Source organism: Mchenga conophoros, linkage group LG5, assembly GCF_057382185.1.
Source record: "Mchenga conophoros isolate Kocher_MC1m ecotype Shallow Benthic linkage group LG5, M_conophoros_male_GT1.1, whole genome shotgun sequence".
NCBI classification, from domain to species: Eukaryota; Metazoa; Chordata; class Actinopteri; order Cichliformes; family Cichlidae; genus Mchenga; species Mchenga conophoros.
Genome location: NC_140530.1, coordinates 15119250 through 15134857, shown reverse-complemented (window position 1 = coordinate 15134857; position 15608 = coordinate 15119250). Strand labels below are relative to the sequence as shown.

Sequence of the window (15608 nt, the reverse complement as noted above, 5' to 3'; positions counted from 1 at the left end):
TGGAGACCGTGCAGTACATGTATCACTCTCATCCTGGAGAAGTGAACATAGGGACATCGTGGATATAGGCAACAATTAACAGTGGGAAGTGGTGAGCTTAAGATGTTTGCAGAAGGAGTGGTCATTAGAAAGCCATTGAGAATGTGAGATTAGGATGTTAGAAGTCAGATGGAGGAGGTGTTTTGGTATCCTAAACAGCAGGAGTGTGAATATGCAAATACATGTGGTCCCAAATTCCCCTGTGGAGCTTCCAGAAAAAAGCACTGGGCAGCTTCCTTGTATTAGTTTGGTTGAAGTGTCAGACTCTTTCTGCTCTTACTACTTTGACTCTTGTTGCTGTGGTGCTCTCCAGACATGAAGCTTGATATGTCCCTACCACAACTATTGAATTATAACTTGCATTTTATTTTTGTCATTTATCATCCCCTTGTAGATGATTGACAGCTTTCTTGTACTGTGTGATTTTTGACAGTTAGGGGCGAAACAGGAACTGTTTTCTCCACAAAGAAGCGTATTCATGCCAGCGGTCCTTGTACGTTGATCAAACTGAGTTAGTAGATGTCTTCACTGAAACCTATTTGAGTCAAATCTATTTCAAACAGTTAGTAAAGTTATTTTTTTTAATAAATCTGTGACAGTCACCATTGTAGTAGCTATAAATATCCATCCATCCACCCATTCACTTCCTTTTATCTTTATCAGGGTTACCTTTCCTTGCTACCATAGGCCGAGAGGCGGGGTACACCCTGGGCAAGTCACCAATCTGCTGCAGGGCTAACACAGAGAGACAAACAACTATTCACACTCACATTCATACCTGTGGGCAATTTAGAATCACCAGCTAGAAATATTAGCTAGAAATATTTTGCTAAAAAATATCTCTGGTAAAACTTTACAAAACAGCCTGCGAATAAGGGGCATTGCAGGAAAGAATGAAACAAGTACACTGTAAGTACCCTGTACTTTTCCTGCATATTCCACATGTACTTGTTTCATTGTTTCCTGAAAAAACCTGACTTGTTGGCAGCAAAATGTGCGTAAGTACAGGGTATTTGTGCCTTATTTGTGGATCTTTGTTTCAACATCTACAACTATCTGCCATGCGTTTAGCGAATTTATATTTGGACTAAGATTTCACATGGGTCTGCTAACCTTAAAAATGGAGCATATAGATCAGACTAAAGGCAGAAGATCAGGATCATAACCCTGCAGCACGATAAGCAGTCCATTTTTCGTCACGAGAAATATTGAAAGACTGCACTGATTAAAAGTAACGTGTTAGTAATATTTCACATTGGATTAGCTTTTCAATTCCTTCTCTCAACTCGTTGATGCCAAAATATTGTGAGAAGACGAGCTGCTTTTCAGGAAGTCCTGCAAGCTGTCATTGTCCGACTTTAATCTCAAATTTTGTATTACAAGCGTCATCCACCATACACCCAATACAATTTACACTATTCATCTGGATGTCTTTATTATATATCACCCAAGAAGACTTTTACCAACCACTCATGTCAAAATTCATGCCTTTGTTTATCCATTTTCTCATCTTGATCAAAGGCTTTTATGAGAAGTTACTTTACCCATTTTTGCCAACTTGCCTATTGCAAAACTTTCTTTTTTTGAAGTAACAGCAGATGACATCTGAGTTTTGTTTTGTTTTTTTGTTGTTGTTGTTTAAATGCACAAGTGGCCGCAATGGACTTTTTTCTTTCACTGAAGGGATCGAAACTATAAATGAACACATATGGAATTATGTAGTGAACAAAAAAGTGTGAAATAACTCAAAACATGTTTTATATTTTAGATTCTTCCAAATCGCCACCCTTTGCTTTCATTACTGTTTTGCACACTCTTGGCATTCTCTCAATGAGCTTCATGAGGTAGTTGCCTGAAATGGTTTTCCAACAGTCTTGAAATTCAGTTCTTCAGTTCTTAAAGTAATGATGGACTGTCATTACTTAGCTGATTGGTTCTTGCCATAATATGAATTCTAACAGTTGTCAAATATGGCTGTCAGCTGTGTACCAACCTGCACAACACAACTGATGGTCCCAACCCTATCAAGAAGGCAAGAAATTGCAAAAATGAGCCCCAAAAAGGCACACCTGTGAAGTGACAACCATTTGGGTGACTACATCATGAAGCTCATTGATAGAAGGCTGAGGGTTTGCAGCACTGTCAACAAAGCAAAGAGTGTCTAGTTTCAGGAATCTAAAATATAAACACCTTTTTTCTCTTTGCTACATATTTCCATATATCTTGCTTCATCTATTTGATGTCTTCAGTATTATCTACAATGTAGAAAGTAGTAAAAAATATATGTAGTAAAAGCATTAAATGAGGTGTGTCAGAACCTTGGAGGGCTCTTGTGAAAACTACAAATAGAAGTAATACTTGTAAAATAGCCTCTTAATAAGGTGGGTTAGTTGTAGGTAACTTGAAAAGATAAGACAAAATAATTTATGAGTAAGTGGTTAATAGAGAAGAGAGAGCCAGCCAGTCATGGTCAGTACTTTTGTGATGCTCTTCTGCTAGCGGTTTTGGACCGTGCATTAAATAAGTAACCCTGTGTGTGTGTGTGTGTGTGTGTGTGTGTGTGTGTGTGTGTGTGTGTGTGTGTGTGTGTGTGTGTGTGTGTGTGTGTGTGTGTGTGTGTGTGTGAACTAGACAAAGACATAGAGCTGTGGAAATAACACAGAAGATTTCTTCTTTGTTGTTGAATTGTTTGGTCTTGCAGTAGATGATAAAGTCATCAAGAATATGTTTTTCTGAGGTTTTTCAAGGTCTTACAATTAAAACACAGTCTCATTTTTCAACTCTCTTATTGCTGCATTTCAGCTTTGATAGTTCGATGGCTTTCTGAGGCAAAGTCCTTCCTGAGTTCTGGCCAGAACCTGTCTGTCAGGTTTATGGTCCAGACTTGAGGTCATCTTTTGGCCAGTTATGTGGAATATTAGTTCGTCCTATACTTCTGACTTTATCTCTCAAAAAATAAGTCATGCTAATCAGCTCTGCATGCTTCTTTTTTTTAAATCTACATTTCATGCACATTTGTAGGCTAAGCTGCCAGTTACCATATATAGCAATGTAGTAACGTCTCAGCTATGGAAAGTTGTTCTCTTGTACTTACTTTTGGCATTTCTTTTATTGGAACATTAAATGGCGGTATGTAAGCCTGGCATTTTATATAGGAATGATTCTGAATCCATAGACAGATCCCTTGAACAAGACAGCAGAAGCAGCGATGCATTTTCCAAGTCTGGATCTGAAACAGTTCACTTCTGTGGAAGAAAAAAAATGCTGTCTCATTCTTCCTAAACATGAACATAGAGGCAGCCTCTAGTCTGAGAATCTAACTGCATAAACCTTTTTAAGAGGCCATGCACTATTAATCCACTAGAAGGGGGAAAAAAAGGATTTATATTAAGCTCCAACAGCTGCCACGCAGTGCTAACTTTAGCATTATCAACATGTCACTTCTGGGAAGCTTATTTAAATAATGAAGAGCCGGCTTGCACCATAAACTTATCACGAGTGCCCAGCTAATATTTTACTTTGCACCAGATTGAACTGCATTAATGCTCTTCGGCAAATATAATCAACAAACACGTTTAGCAAGAGGACTGTGTGGCTGTGCTTTGGTTTCTGCTTTAAGGTTGTCTTCAAATAAAGACTAATGCATGCAAATCGAAAACAGACACTAGAGGGATGGGAGAAGACGAGATTAAGGCCACATCAACCGGATGCAGCGAGAGCTTTGGCATCATCAACACGTCGCTGCAGGATGTCAGAATGTCAAGCTATGTGCGAAGCTTTAGTAAAACACTCCTGTCCAGATCATCCTACTAAGAGCTCATTTTTTTCCTCTTTGTGTCACACAGACACACACACAGACTGCATATTATGATATTGCCAGCTGCAGCCAGCTTTAACTGAGGGGGTTGCTGTACTGTATGCTCACCATCTCAGTCACTCCCATGTTTCTCTTTCCACCTTTATCATTTGAAATTAACTATAATTATGTCATCATCCTCAGTGCTTCTCTCTCACACTTTGTTTTTCTCACTCTTTTTCTGCTAGTGTCTTCCCACCTTATGTAACTGCTTCCTCCATCTGTGATCAACCTGTCTTTTGCCTCGTGTCCCACCCTGTCAGTAAGCAGGCTCATTAGCATAGCATTCTTTGAGCCTTTCCTGAGATGTGACACGTGACCGTGTCTGGCTTAACGTTTTAAACTACCACTGCAGGCAGGGATGGTTAGCTGAAAACGGTGAAAACATGGTGGATGATCAACAGAGCAGTAGATATTATTTTTAGCGTGTGTCTTGAGTGTGGCATTTCTTACTTGTTTGTTTGTTTTCCTCTTTTCTGAGCCACAATTGACCATGACCTCTGGAGGTCTGATGCGAGGGAGTGGAGGAGCACATCTGGTACTTGGATGTCTGTGTTTGTGTATGCTTCTGTGTGTGTTTGTGGATTGTGTGTAAGTTGAGCATCCCATCTGGCCCGGCGAAAAGAAAAAAAAGAACAGGACTGAAGCCTGGAGCAGACGGCAGGAGGGGGCTGTCACTCATGTCTGCGAAGATGCCCACATCTGTTTATCTTCCTTACAACAAGGAAAGTAAATAAAAAACAGCAAATAGCTGGATAACAGATTTTACACACACCATAAAGCCCTTTTTTTTTTTTTAGTAAATCTTTTTATTGTGGGTTAGCTTCCACTCACGCTACAGTAATAGTGTAAGACATATCTAATGCTGCCAAATGCACCGTATAGGCCTGAGGCGGGTGTCCAACCCTGAAGAAAAGAATAGCAAAAATAGAATTGCCACAGAAACACACACAAACTTGCACTTAGGTTGACTCTGTGTCTTTGAGGCTGTAAATATCACAAAACTCTCACAAAGGTAAGCCTCTTTTTCTTCTTAGTCTCCTTATCTTCCAGACCATAGCTGAAAATATTAATTTGTCATAATTAAATACTTGTAGCTTATATTTTATTTTCAAAAGCCAGTGTGTTTGTTGCTTCAAGTGCTTTGGCCTTTAGGTTTTAGTCTATGAATATGCATCATTGTCACAGCAGCCTGTGAACTTGTATGCGTGTAGTTACACGCTCAGGAATGTGATGGCATTTAACGGTCCTAGAAGATACTTCAGTTTAATGTCCATGTTAACACGACAGCTTTCGTTTTTGACTACGTTTATTATATTTCATTTGAACGCAAGTGGACAGACCAGTGAGTGTCCAATCACTTATTAACCAAGTGGCAGCAAAATGTTCTGATGGTATGCCTGGCATGCCAGAGGCTAGCAAGCCTGAGGTCCTCTGGCTGACTGGTAGCAGTCTAGGAAATTGGCTGAGCCAGGAAGGGTGATAGATATGACTTTTAGTGCGTGCATAACAGCAGCTCCGAGATCCACTCCATGACACAAATGTATTAACAATAAAAAGTGATTTTGTTGACTTTTCACTATTTGACCTAATTTTCGCTCATATATATGAAAATTAGATTAATTAGTTTACAAGTTTAAAGCTGGATCCACACTGGAAGCGATTCACTCGTTGTACATCGATTTGAAGCTGCCTCCTGGTCACTGGTCACATTCCAGCCTCTGGTTGCCTAGGTGACCCTCTGATGCAGTGTTGTCGGGCTCGTTTTACATCAAGGGCCCCATACAGACCACACTGATTGGCCTGAACCAATGAAACTCCTCTTTTTTGTTGGTGTAAAAATGTTTAACTACCCATTAAATTCCTGAGCTATCTCAATATAAGAAAAAGAAAAGTACATTTTCACCTCTCAGCTCTAAAAGGCTGACGGGGTATTGTCGTCACCCTGCTGGCCAGGCGGGCAGCAAGAACACCCAAGTTTGTAAATTTGATAACCATAGGTGCATCTACTATGTGAGGCCCAGGGGTAGCACTGGTGGCCCCCAGTATTATTCTGTACGATAAGCATGAAGGAAAGCATGAAATAAATGTCTGAGTTAAAGAAAAGGTTCTGGGAAACATTGCTGAGATTGTCTGGTAATTATAAAGCAAAAAGGTAATTTACATATGTATTTTTATTTATTTATTTATTGTTATTGTTGATATTCTTTAAAAAAAAAAAATCTGTCATTTAATTCTTCATTTGTTAGTTCAATACTGAGTGAGATGTTTCTTTAAGAAAAGCTGTAAAACATATGAAAACACATTTAAAAGTCCAAAATCTACAGATTGCTTCACATTCTCTAAAACTGTCCAGTGTACAGCTGAATCTTTGCAAGGCTGATTCTGGCTCCCTGGCTCTGTGTTTGACACCCCTGCTCTTACTAGCAGGTCTTATGTCAACCAATTCGTTGCTCGCCTGAAAGTTTATCGTGGTTCCTGCCCACCATCACCAGTGGTTATCAACAAATATCATTTACTTTTTATAGTCTCCGGTTTAACCATTGCTGCAAAACACTTCCAGTGTTTACGCGATTTGAAGCTGGATGGGAAAGCAGTGCTTTTTACCCATCTAAAAAATGTAATATTAAGAAAGAAACCACATTCCCTCCAACTGCTTGATAGTCTTTTGGCGAAGAAGGAGTGTGGTTTGACGGATGTGAGTCATTGGGCTGTTTAGATTGAGCACCACATGGTCAGGGTCTAGCTGGACAGAATGCTGAGGAAAAATAACAGATGTAGCTAAACGCTTTAAATGGTTTGGATTTAGTGTGAATTTGTATTCTCTGATTTTCAGCTTCACTGAAGTCCAAATATAACAATGTTAACAAAGAAAAGAGCTGACACATTTGCACACGCTCAGTGCTATTTTCAGTCCACCGTCAAATTTATTTGGGGATGAGATCTCGCTAAGACTTTGTTGTAATTCGCTCTTAATCTTTGGATTTCATTGGGCGACAGCCATTGTGAACGTGGACCTGATCAGCGTGGGTGCCAGGATGAGACACTTCCCTGCATTCTACAGTCACCCCACCCACCCCCACCAGAGATACACTGTGTACTTGGCACAGGAAGTGGTGCTATCACATTCTGTGTGACAGCCACACAGTCATATTAAATGTGAGAGGAGGACAAGCAGTCTGGGAAATATGAGTCAAGTGCTTTTTTTAAGTAAAAAAAAAAAGCTTTGCAGAAGTCATCACATCAAGGTTGAAAGAAAGAAAGAAGAAAGGCGAGCTTACCATAGCTTACATACCATCTTCAAGTACTTATGTATGCATGTTTATATCTGATTTTATTTTTGTTTTGTTCTTCTCCCATTCAGTCCCTGCTATGTCCTTGCCTTTGGTTCCAGAAAGCATTTTTCCCAGTGCATGAAGCTGTTGAACAAATGTCTAAGTCAAACTGAGCTGACAGGTCAACTGAAACCCAACGTTCTTTGACAAATATGGACACTACTACCAAAGTGCAGCGCTTTTCTTTGTCTTTCTTCTCTTTTTTTTCTAAAGTTTCTTGTACCAAAACTTTCATAGTGAGTGAGGGCTGCAGTGCTCTCTTTGAGTGATAGTTGAGTTGATTTATTTAATGTCGAAATCCATAAAAAGGGGTAGACGCACTGATGTACTAAATAGAGCAATGTGCATTTGGGACAAGGAAGTGGGGCACAAATTAGGTGACACGCACTACAAGTTGATATTGAAGCTCTTACGCTAATAAATAATTTAAGCAAGTCAGTATGTAGAAGGGCAGTCTCATATATCAGTCTCATATATATATATATATATATATATATATATATATATATATATATATATATATATATATATATATGTGTGTGTGTGTGTGTTAGTGCTGTCAATAGATAAAGAAAAACTAATTAATCGTACAATTTTCTATAATTAATCGCGATTAATCGCAATTACTTGATCAATAGCCTGCTTGCAATTACATTTTTTTTTACTTTATATTTAAGCTTGTAACAGACATCCCAGACTAACGTATGCTTCGCGTCAACGTGATATTTTAAGCTGGAAGTGCTCTGCATGTATATTAGTCCTGTCAGCATTAATCTTGTTAAAAGGACGTTAACGCCATTACTGCATTAACACGGCAAATCTCCGTTAGCGAGTTAGCGCAATTAGCTTGTTAACACGTTAGCGCCGTGCAGCCCCACGCACGGGGTGATCTGCGCAAACTCACTAACGGAGATTTGCCACGATTTGCATTAACGCCATTTTAACGAGATTAACACTGACAGCACTAATATATATATATGGTCATAGTCACTACAGTGGAAAGCTAGTCAAAGGCTGTTTGCTAGTCAAGGGCTGGTCGTTTAATGTTACTATAGATGTATGACGTGTTTCATTGTAATTATTGTTATTTAACCCTGTCATGCATGAATTATGACAACCTCAATCAGGATTTTTTTTAGCATCTTTATTCATCTTTTTTATTTTTATTTATCTTTTCATGCCTAAAGATGAATAAAAATCCTGATTGAGGTTGTCATAATTCATGCATGCAAGGGTTAATAACATAAAAATAACATTGATAAAAAATGTAATGCAATCACACAAACAACAACTATTGCAAACTTGACTAAAGATTTCTAATAACATCAACGTCAAAGTTTCATCAACTAAAGACGGTGAGCAGGTACCGTGTTTAAACTGACAGCTCTATGCAAGAAACTGTGACACATATTGAGTCTATGAAGTAACTATGAGTACCTGAAAAAGACTGTAATCATTATCCTTCTCCATGTTTTTCCTGTCTCCCCCTGCTTGAATATACCAGTAATTACAAACAGGAATGTGTTTCAAACCGTTAAGCTAATCACAAGGATTGATTCAAGAAGATGTTTTCTTCAAACTTCAGTTGTCAAGATCAAACTGCTGTTGGAGCAATGTGTTACTGCAGAGCAACATATGCACTACCTACGATGCAAATGAAGACAGTATTCAGGCTTTGCACTAACAATGTTTGCTGCAAATAATTACATTGTTAAAGGTGTGCAGCAAATCTTGCAGGCTATTTGTCTTAAAAAGCTCTAAAAAACTGAGTAGGATATTTAATCTACATGCCAAGTTGAATATTTAATTGAAGGATTTAGTTAAATAGTGGACATATGTGATTAAAAAAACCTCTGTCTTATTTACAAGTCCATCCATTTAATAGTTAAAAACAGAGCAAGAATGAACCGAGTGTCTGTCTACACTCGCCTCCTCCTCTTAGCTGCTATAGCAAAGACGTAAGCTTCTCAATTAGCTTGGGATTGGTTTGAGTGAGACAGGCTCATGTAATATGTCAAAGTGGTTAAGCCCCTGGGCATCTTTAAAGAGCTTTCAGCAGCCACGCAGGGAGAAAGACAGGAAAGAGGGCAGCTGGGGATGAAAGGATAGAAAGGAGTTCAGAACAACAGAGAGTGGAGGAGGCCTTTTTTAAGCACAACCAGGGGATGGAAAGTTGAAAGTAAGATATCATCAGGTTAAAGTGAAATACTGTAGCAATTAAGAAGCAGACGGACAGATTTTAAAAGGAGAAAGAGGAGGAAGTCAGCAATCTCACACCAGCGAACAGAGAGCTCGGAGTCAGAGATGACTAAGCTTTATTTCTGTGGATTTGTCCGTGCTGAGCACCTCTAAAGCCTCTGGCAGTGACACACTTATGTTTCCACTCTTCAAAGGAATCTCCCAATGCCTCTGTGATTTACATTAAAAAGCACTAATAAAGTCTGTGTAGTAATAGGTGACATATTCAGTTCTACTTAGCATTTTTAATGTGTTGCGTTAAGTCTTGGTGGGCGGCGATAAAGAAACCAATCCTGTCAGGTCTGACATGCTGCCTGTGTAGTGGAGGAGGACGCGTCAAAACGCTTCAGTCTGCCCCAAAGGCTGGACCACACTGCACGGCTCTCTCAGAGCAGGGGTCATTCTGCTTATTTCTACCTTGCTGAATGCTTCTTCTACCCCTGGTAATGATGTTCTTCTCACCTGTGAATTGTCAGGCTGGCCATGACCTATAGTAGTTTATTAATGAACCAGCAGGATCAGAGCAGTATACAAAGTCATACTCCTCTTGAATCGGTGTAATAATAGCCTCATTAGGAGAAAACATTTGATTGTGACAGTGAGTCACCTATTGACATCCCGTCTTACAGACTCTCAAAACTGCTTCAGAAAAACAAGGATTCTGTGCAGCTCTGCTGTCATTAAACAAACATTAAGTGAGGACCTGTGCTGATAAATGGCAGCACTCAGGCAAAGCACCAATTGTCCTGGTCAATCTTTTTTTTATTTTTTTTTAATCCAGGTGCCACTGGATTATATTGTGACAGGATAGCATGGTTGTTAGTCATAGTTCCACAGCTCGACTTACGATATGAAGTGGAAAATTAAAGGACAGCCTCAAGCAGGATCAGACCTATTTATTCCCACCACTGGAACAGATTTTTTTTCTTTCTTTTTATTTATTTATTTGTTTATTTTTCTGAGAGAAGGAAATCTGTATGAATAAGAAAACTGTCTGAAGTTCCCTCAAGATATTAAGTGTTATTTACAGAATGCTCATCATTCGTTGAGCTTATTGCTCCATAAATGAAGTATTACAGTTGTGTGTGTGTGTGTGCGCGCGCGCGTGTGTGTGTGTGTGTGTGTGTGTGTGTGTGTGTGTGTGTGTGTGAGAGAGAGAGAGAGTCTCCTCCTATGCATATTAACACATGCACAGTAGCCAAAGAAATATTGAACTCAGACTGTGTAGTGATGTGTAAAGTGTAGTAGATTAGATTTAAAAGCCAAAGCATAAGTAATTCAAAATTATATAACATGTATTTTAATGTGCAGCAAATAAAAACTTATTTATCTTGAGATGTAATACTTCCATGTGTCTTTTCATGATTCCTAATTTGTTTAGTGTTATGTAACCAGTTAAAACTGATCATACTCTTTGTATTTAATATTTCCAAATACTTCAGTAGTAGTATTTGGAAAAAGTGAACATGTGTTAGTGAGAAAGTAGTGTTTGACACTGGCATTGGAGAAGGTGGAGTAACTGGGTGAGACAGGGAGTATGAAAGACACACACGCACATATTCATATTCATCTCTTGCCCACCGATGCCTTCTTGTTCCAGTAGCCCACTTCTCGTCAGGGTGCCCTGGTTCCTCAACACCTGATATGGACCTTGTTGATCCGGGCGATGTCCGAGCCGACATGCCTTCTTGTTTATCTGTCTCGCTCATGTCTGCGGTAGGCTCGCTTAGCATGGGGCGTCTAGCCTTAGGACCCTTACTGGATACAGAATTGAACTTGCGATCCTCCGCTCCAAAGGCGTGTAGTCTAACCACTACACTATCCAGCTGCTATCCATTATGCTATCCGTCTCTATCTAGATCCTGTGGGACTTCCAGATACAGACAGACAAAATGGTGGTGGCTAACCAACCGGACATAGTGGTGGTAGACAAACAGAAGAAGACGGCCGTAGTGATTGATGTAGCGGTTCCGAATGACAGCAATATCAGGAAGAAGGAACACGAGAAGCTGGAGAAATACCAAGGGCTCAGAGAAGAGCTCGAGAGGATGTGGAGGGTGAAGGTAACGGTGGTCCCCGTGGTAATCGGAGCACTAGGTGCGGTGACTCCCAAGCTAGGCGAGTGGCTCCAGCAGATCCCGGGAACAACATTGGTGATCTCTGTCCAGAAGAGCGCAGTCCTGGGAACAGCTAAGATACTGCGCAGGACCCTCAAGCTCCCAGGCCTCTGGTAGAGGACCCGAGCTTGAAGGATGAACCGCCCGCAGGGGCGTGCTGGGTGTTATATATATATATATATATATATATATATATATATATATATATATATATATATATATATATATATATATATATATATTAGGGGTGCAACGATATTCGTATCGATATTGAACCGTTCGATACAGTGCTTTCGGTTCGGTACGCATATGTATCGAACAATACAACATTTGTAATTTATTTTATCAATTTTCCTTCTGACGATGCTGTCTGTGTTGAGCGCTCAGTGAATCTGTGTTCGACTACTCCGCCTAGGCTGCACTGTCCAGCGCAGATCCACTGAGCGCTCAACACAGACAGCATCGTCAGAAGGAAGAGCGCAGGGCAAGCTAGCGAGACAGAAGTTAAGCTCTGCTTGCAACAAGAAAATTGAACCTCATTCAGATCTGGCGTTTGGAATTATTTTGGTTTTCATGTGACGTATGACCCTGAAGGTAAGCGAGTCATGGACTAAAGTAAAACAGTATGTTGGATGTGCCATGCAATGCTCAATTACATTGGTGTGAACTAGTGTGTTAGCGCAGTTAGCTCGTTAACGTGTTGGCCGTCTAGCCCCATGCACGGAGCGATCGGCGGTAGCTCGTTAACGGAGATTTGCCATGTTGTGGCGTTAAGGTCATTTCAACGAGATTAACCTGAAAGCACTAGTGGGAACACAACGAATATGACTGCACATTTACGCCGACATCATCCTAGTGCAAAGACAAAAACAACAAGCATGCTACTACTTTGGTGTCACGGTTCGATATTTTTTCGATACAAAAAATGTTCATGCCTTTTTAATTTGTCATTTATTAAAATTATAAATATATATTTTAACTCAAAAGTACAGTTTTTAAATTTAACCCTAACCCTTGTGCGTGTTTTTTATTTTGACAGCGAATGCGCACCTGCGGACCACTTATGTGCAGCCCTGGTTATTTAGCTCGTCATATTGCAGCCACAGAAATTCTTTTGTCCATGAAACCATAAAGCTGCACTTTCTTTTTGCCTCATAGTCTGATTTGTCATAACTTCTCCGTTTTGTGGTAAGCTTTTCTTTGGCTGTCACTTCTTCACCCTGACCTGTCTTATTTGGCTCAGCAGAACTGAAATGCTTTTACACATGCACTCACATAAGCTCAGCGATTCTCTGCGCGATCAACCTCTCACATGTTTAAGCTGTGGGAGATTTCACTTGTCATGTTTGCATAGTAAGCTAACGATTAATAAGACGATGTCAGAGGAATTGGTGCACAAATTATCATCACTCACAGATCAGTGCTGTCGCTCTCTATACACAGTTCGCACGATTGCAAAGTGAAAGCAAAAAACAAGCGCAAATTCAAACGCGACTTCAATATGTCACATATTGACAGTGGCTCACCGATGCCAATGACATAATTACCCAGCTACATTTCTGAAAGAATGCAAAAGCATTGACATATATTTTTCGTACAATAGCCCGACAGGCAGGGAAGAGATAGATTTTGGTAGCCCGACTGAAAAAATCGCTAGCTCCGGGACGTCGGGCTAGCGATATTGCAAGCCCTGTATCTGATTGAGGAATCACTCATCTTTGGAAAAGAGAGTTTATTACAGAGAAATGGCTCTTTCCAAAATAAAAGCTATACTATCCGCTTCTTCTGGGCTATATTCTCAGCAGCATATTAAACATATAAGGAGAATCATGTGCTAACAGCTGTCTAAATGACTCGGCTAAAGTTAGTAGCATGCTTGCTTTTTTTTGTCTGCTTCCACTTGTCTTTGCACTAGGATGATGTCGGCGTAAATGTGCAGTCATATTCGTTGTGTTCCCACTAGTGCTTTCAGGTTAATCTCGTTGAAATGACCTTAACGCCACAACACGGCAAATCTCCGTTAACGAGCTACCGCCGATCGCTCCGTGCATGGGGCTAGACGGCCAACACGTTAACGAGCTAACTGCGCTAACACACTAGTTCACACCAATGTAATTGAGCATTGCGTGGCACATCCAACATACTGTTTTACTTTAGTCCATGACTCGCTTACCTTCAGGGTCATACGTCACATGAAAACCAAAATAATTCCAAACGCCAGATCTGAATGAGGGTGGGGGAGGTCCATGTTGTAAGGAGAGCTTAACTTCTGTCTCGCTAGCTTGCCCTGCCCTCTTCCTTCTGACGATGCTGTCTGTGTTGAGCGCTCAGTGGATCTGCGCTGGACAGTGCAGCCTAGGCGGAGTAGTCGAACGCAGATTCACTGAGCGCTCAACACAGACAGCATCGTCAGAAGGAAAATTGATAAAATAAATTACAAATGTTGTATTGTTCGATACATATGCGTACCGAACCGAAAGCACTGTATCAAACGGTTCAATATCGATACGAATATCGTTGCACCCCTAATATATACATATATATATATATATGTGTGTATATATATATATATATAGAAATACCAAGGGCTCAGAGAAGAGCTCGAGAGGATGTGGAGGGTGAAGGTAACGGTGGTCCCCGTGGTAATTGGAGCACTAGGTGCGGTGACTCCCAAGCTAGGCGAGTGGCTCCAGCAGATCCCGGGAAAAACATCGGAGATCTCTGTCCAGAAGAGTGCAGTCCTGGGAACAGCTAAGATACTGCGCAGGACCCTCAAGCTCCCAGGCCTCTGGTAGAGGACCCGAGCTTGAAGGATAAACCGCCCGCAGGGGCATGCTGGGTGTTTTTTATATGTGTGTGTATATATATATATATATATATATATATATGTATATGTATATATATATATATATATATATATATATATATGTGTATATATATATATGTATACTGTGAGGGCTTGATATTCATTTTCTCACACCTCTGTGTCAAGAATAAGAATCTGACCTTTTATATGTACTGTGAATAACAACAGTCAACCATCATAATGGTGTTTCTTGTGATATTACTATAATCTGTTTTTTGTTTTTATTTGGAACCCCCCTCTACACTGTTGTAGAAAGCTGAGGAAGTATATCAGCGCGTCACTGCTGTTTTCAGGAGACCCCTGGGACTGTGTCACAGATGTGGAAATAGAGATCTGGGGCACTGTTTGATTCAGCTTAGACTTATTCACTTAGAGAAACTATGATTAAACACACACCGGCACCACGTTGATGGCTGATTACAATATTGCTTGAGACCTGAAGGTTGACTGTTGTCATTTACGTTTTTCTTTCGAGATAGTTCACGACCATACAGCAGCCTTTGAGCGTGTCAGTTATTGTGCCAGGTACTAAACTCTCTCAGACTCTGGTAAATTAGAACAAGAAGGTGCAATTGTGTGTAATCGCATAAATAGGATCACTTTGCAGTACATCTTGTGTCAGTTGCTTTTGTTTCTGTTTAGTTGAAATCACCCACTTTCATGCATTAGTTTTACTTCTGGTCTGTTTTGTGCACTAACATAACTAATTATCTAATTAGTCTTCCTATTATATATAAAATACAGGCAGCTTGTTTTTTCCTGATCCTGTTTTCCTTCTGAAAGGCAGTCTTATCAGTATCCTGGATTGTACAGCAGAGTAGAGTCTATTCCTTGTGCTTTTTTTGCTAGTTTTCCATCGTTTCTAGTAATGTCTTCTGTCCTATTTTTTTTCCTTCTCGCATTCAGTGGGGTTCGTATATAATATATAACAGAAGTGTAAGAAATGTCGGAGTTTTAATATCTTTATTTATTTATTTCCTATTATGTTCCTATATTTATTTTTCTGTATATTTATTTCTGTTATATTTATTGATCTTTCTTCATGGAAGAAGTTTTCTGTAACTTCTTCCATGGATAGTTTAATAAATCAACCACCCACTCTCGTCTGCACACATGGTAGTGATACTGGCTTACATTTGCAGGCAGCAAAGTGAGAA

At 39.9% G+C, this 15608-nt stretch overlaps 1 protein-coding gene across 4 annotated transcripts in view; it reads left to right on the top strand.

Moving 5' to 3' along the window:
- dlgap4b (discs, large (Drosophila) homolog-associated protein 4b) overlaps positions 1 to 15608 on the top strand; it is a 153328-nt gene that overhangs the window by 49068 nt on the left and 88652 nt on the right. The window lies entirely within an intron of this gene.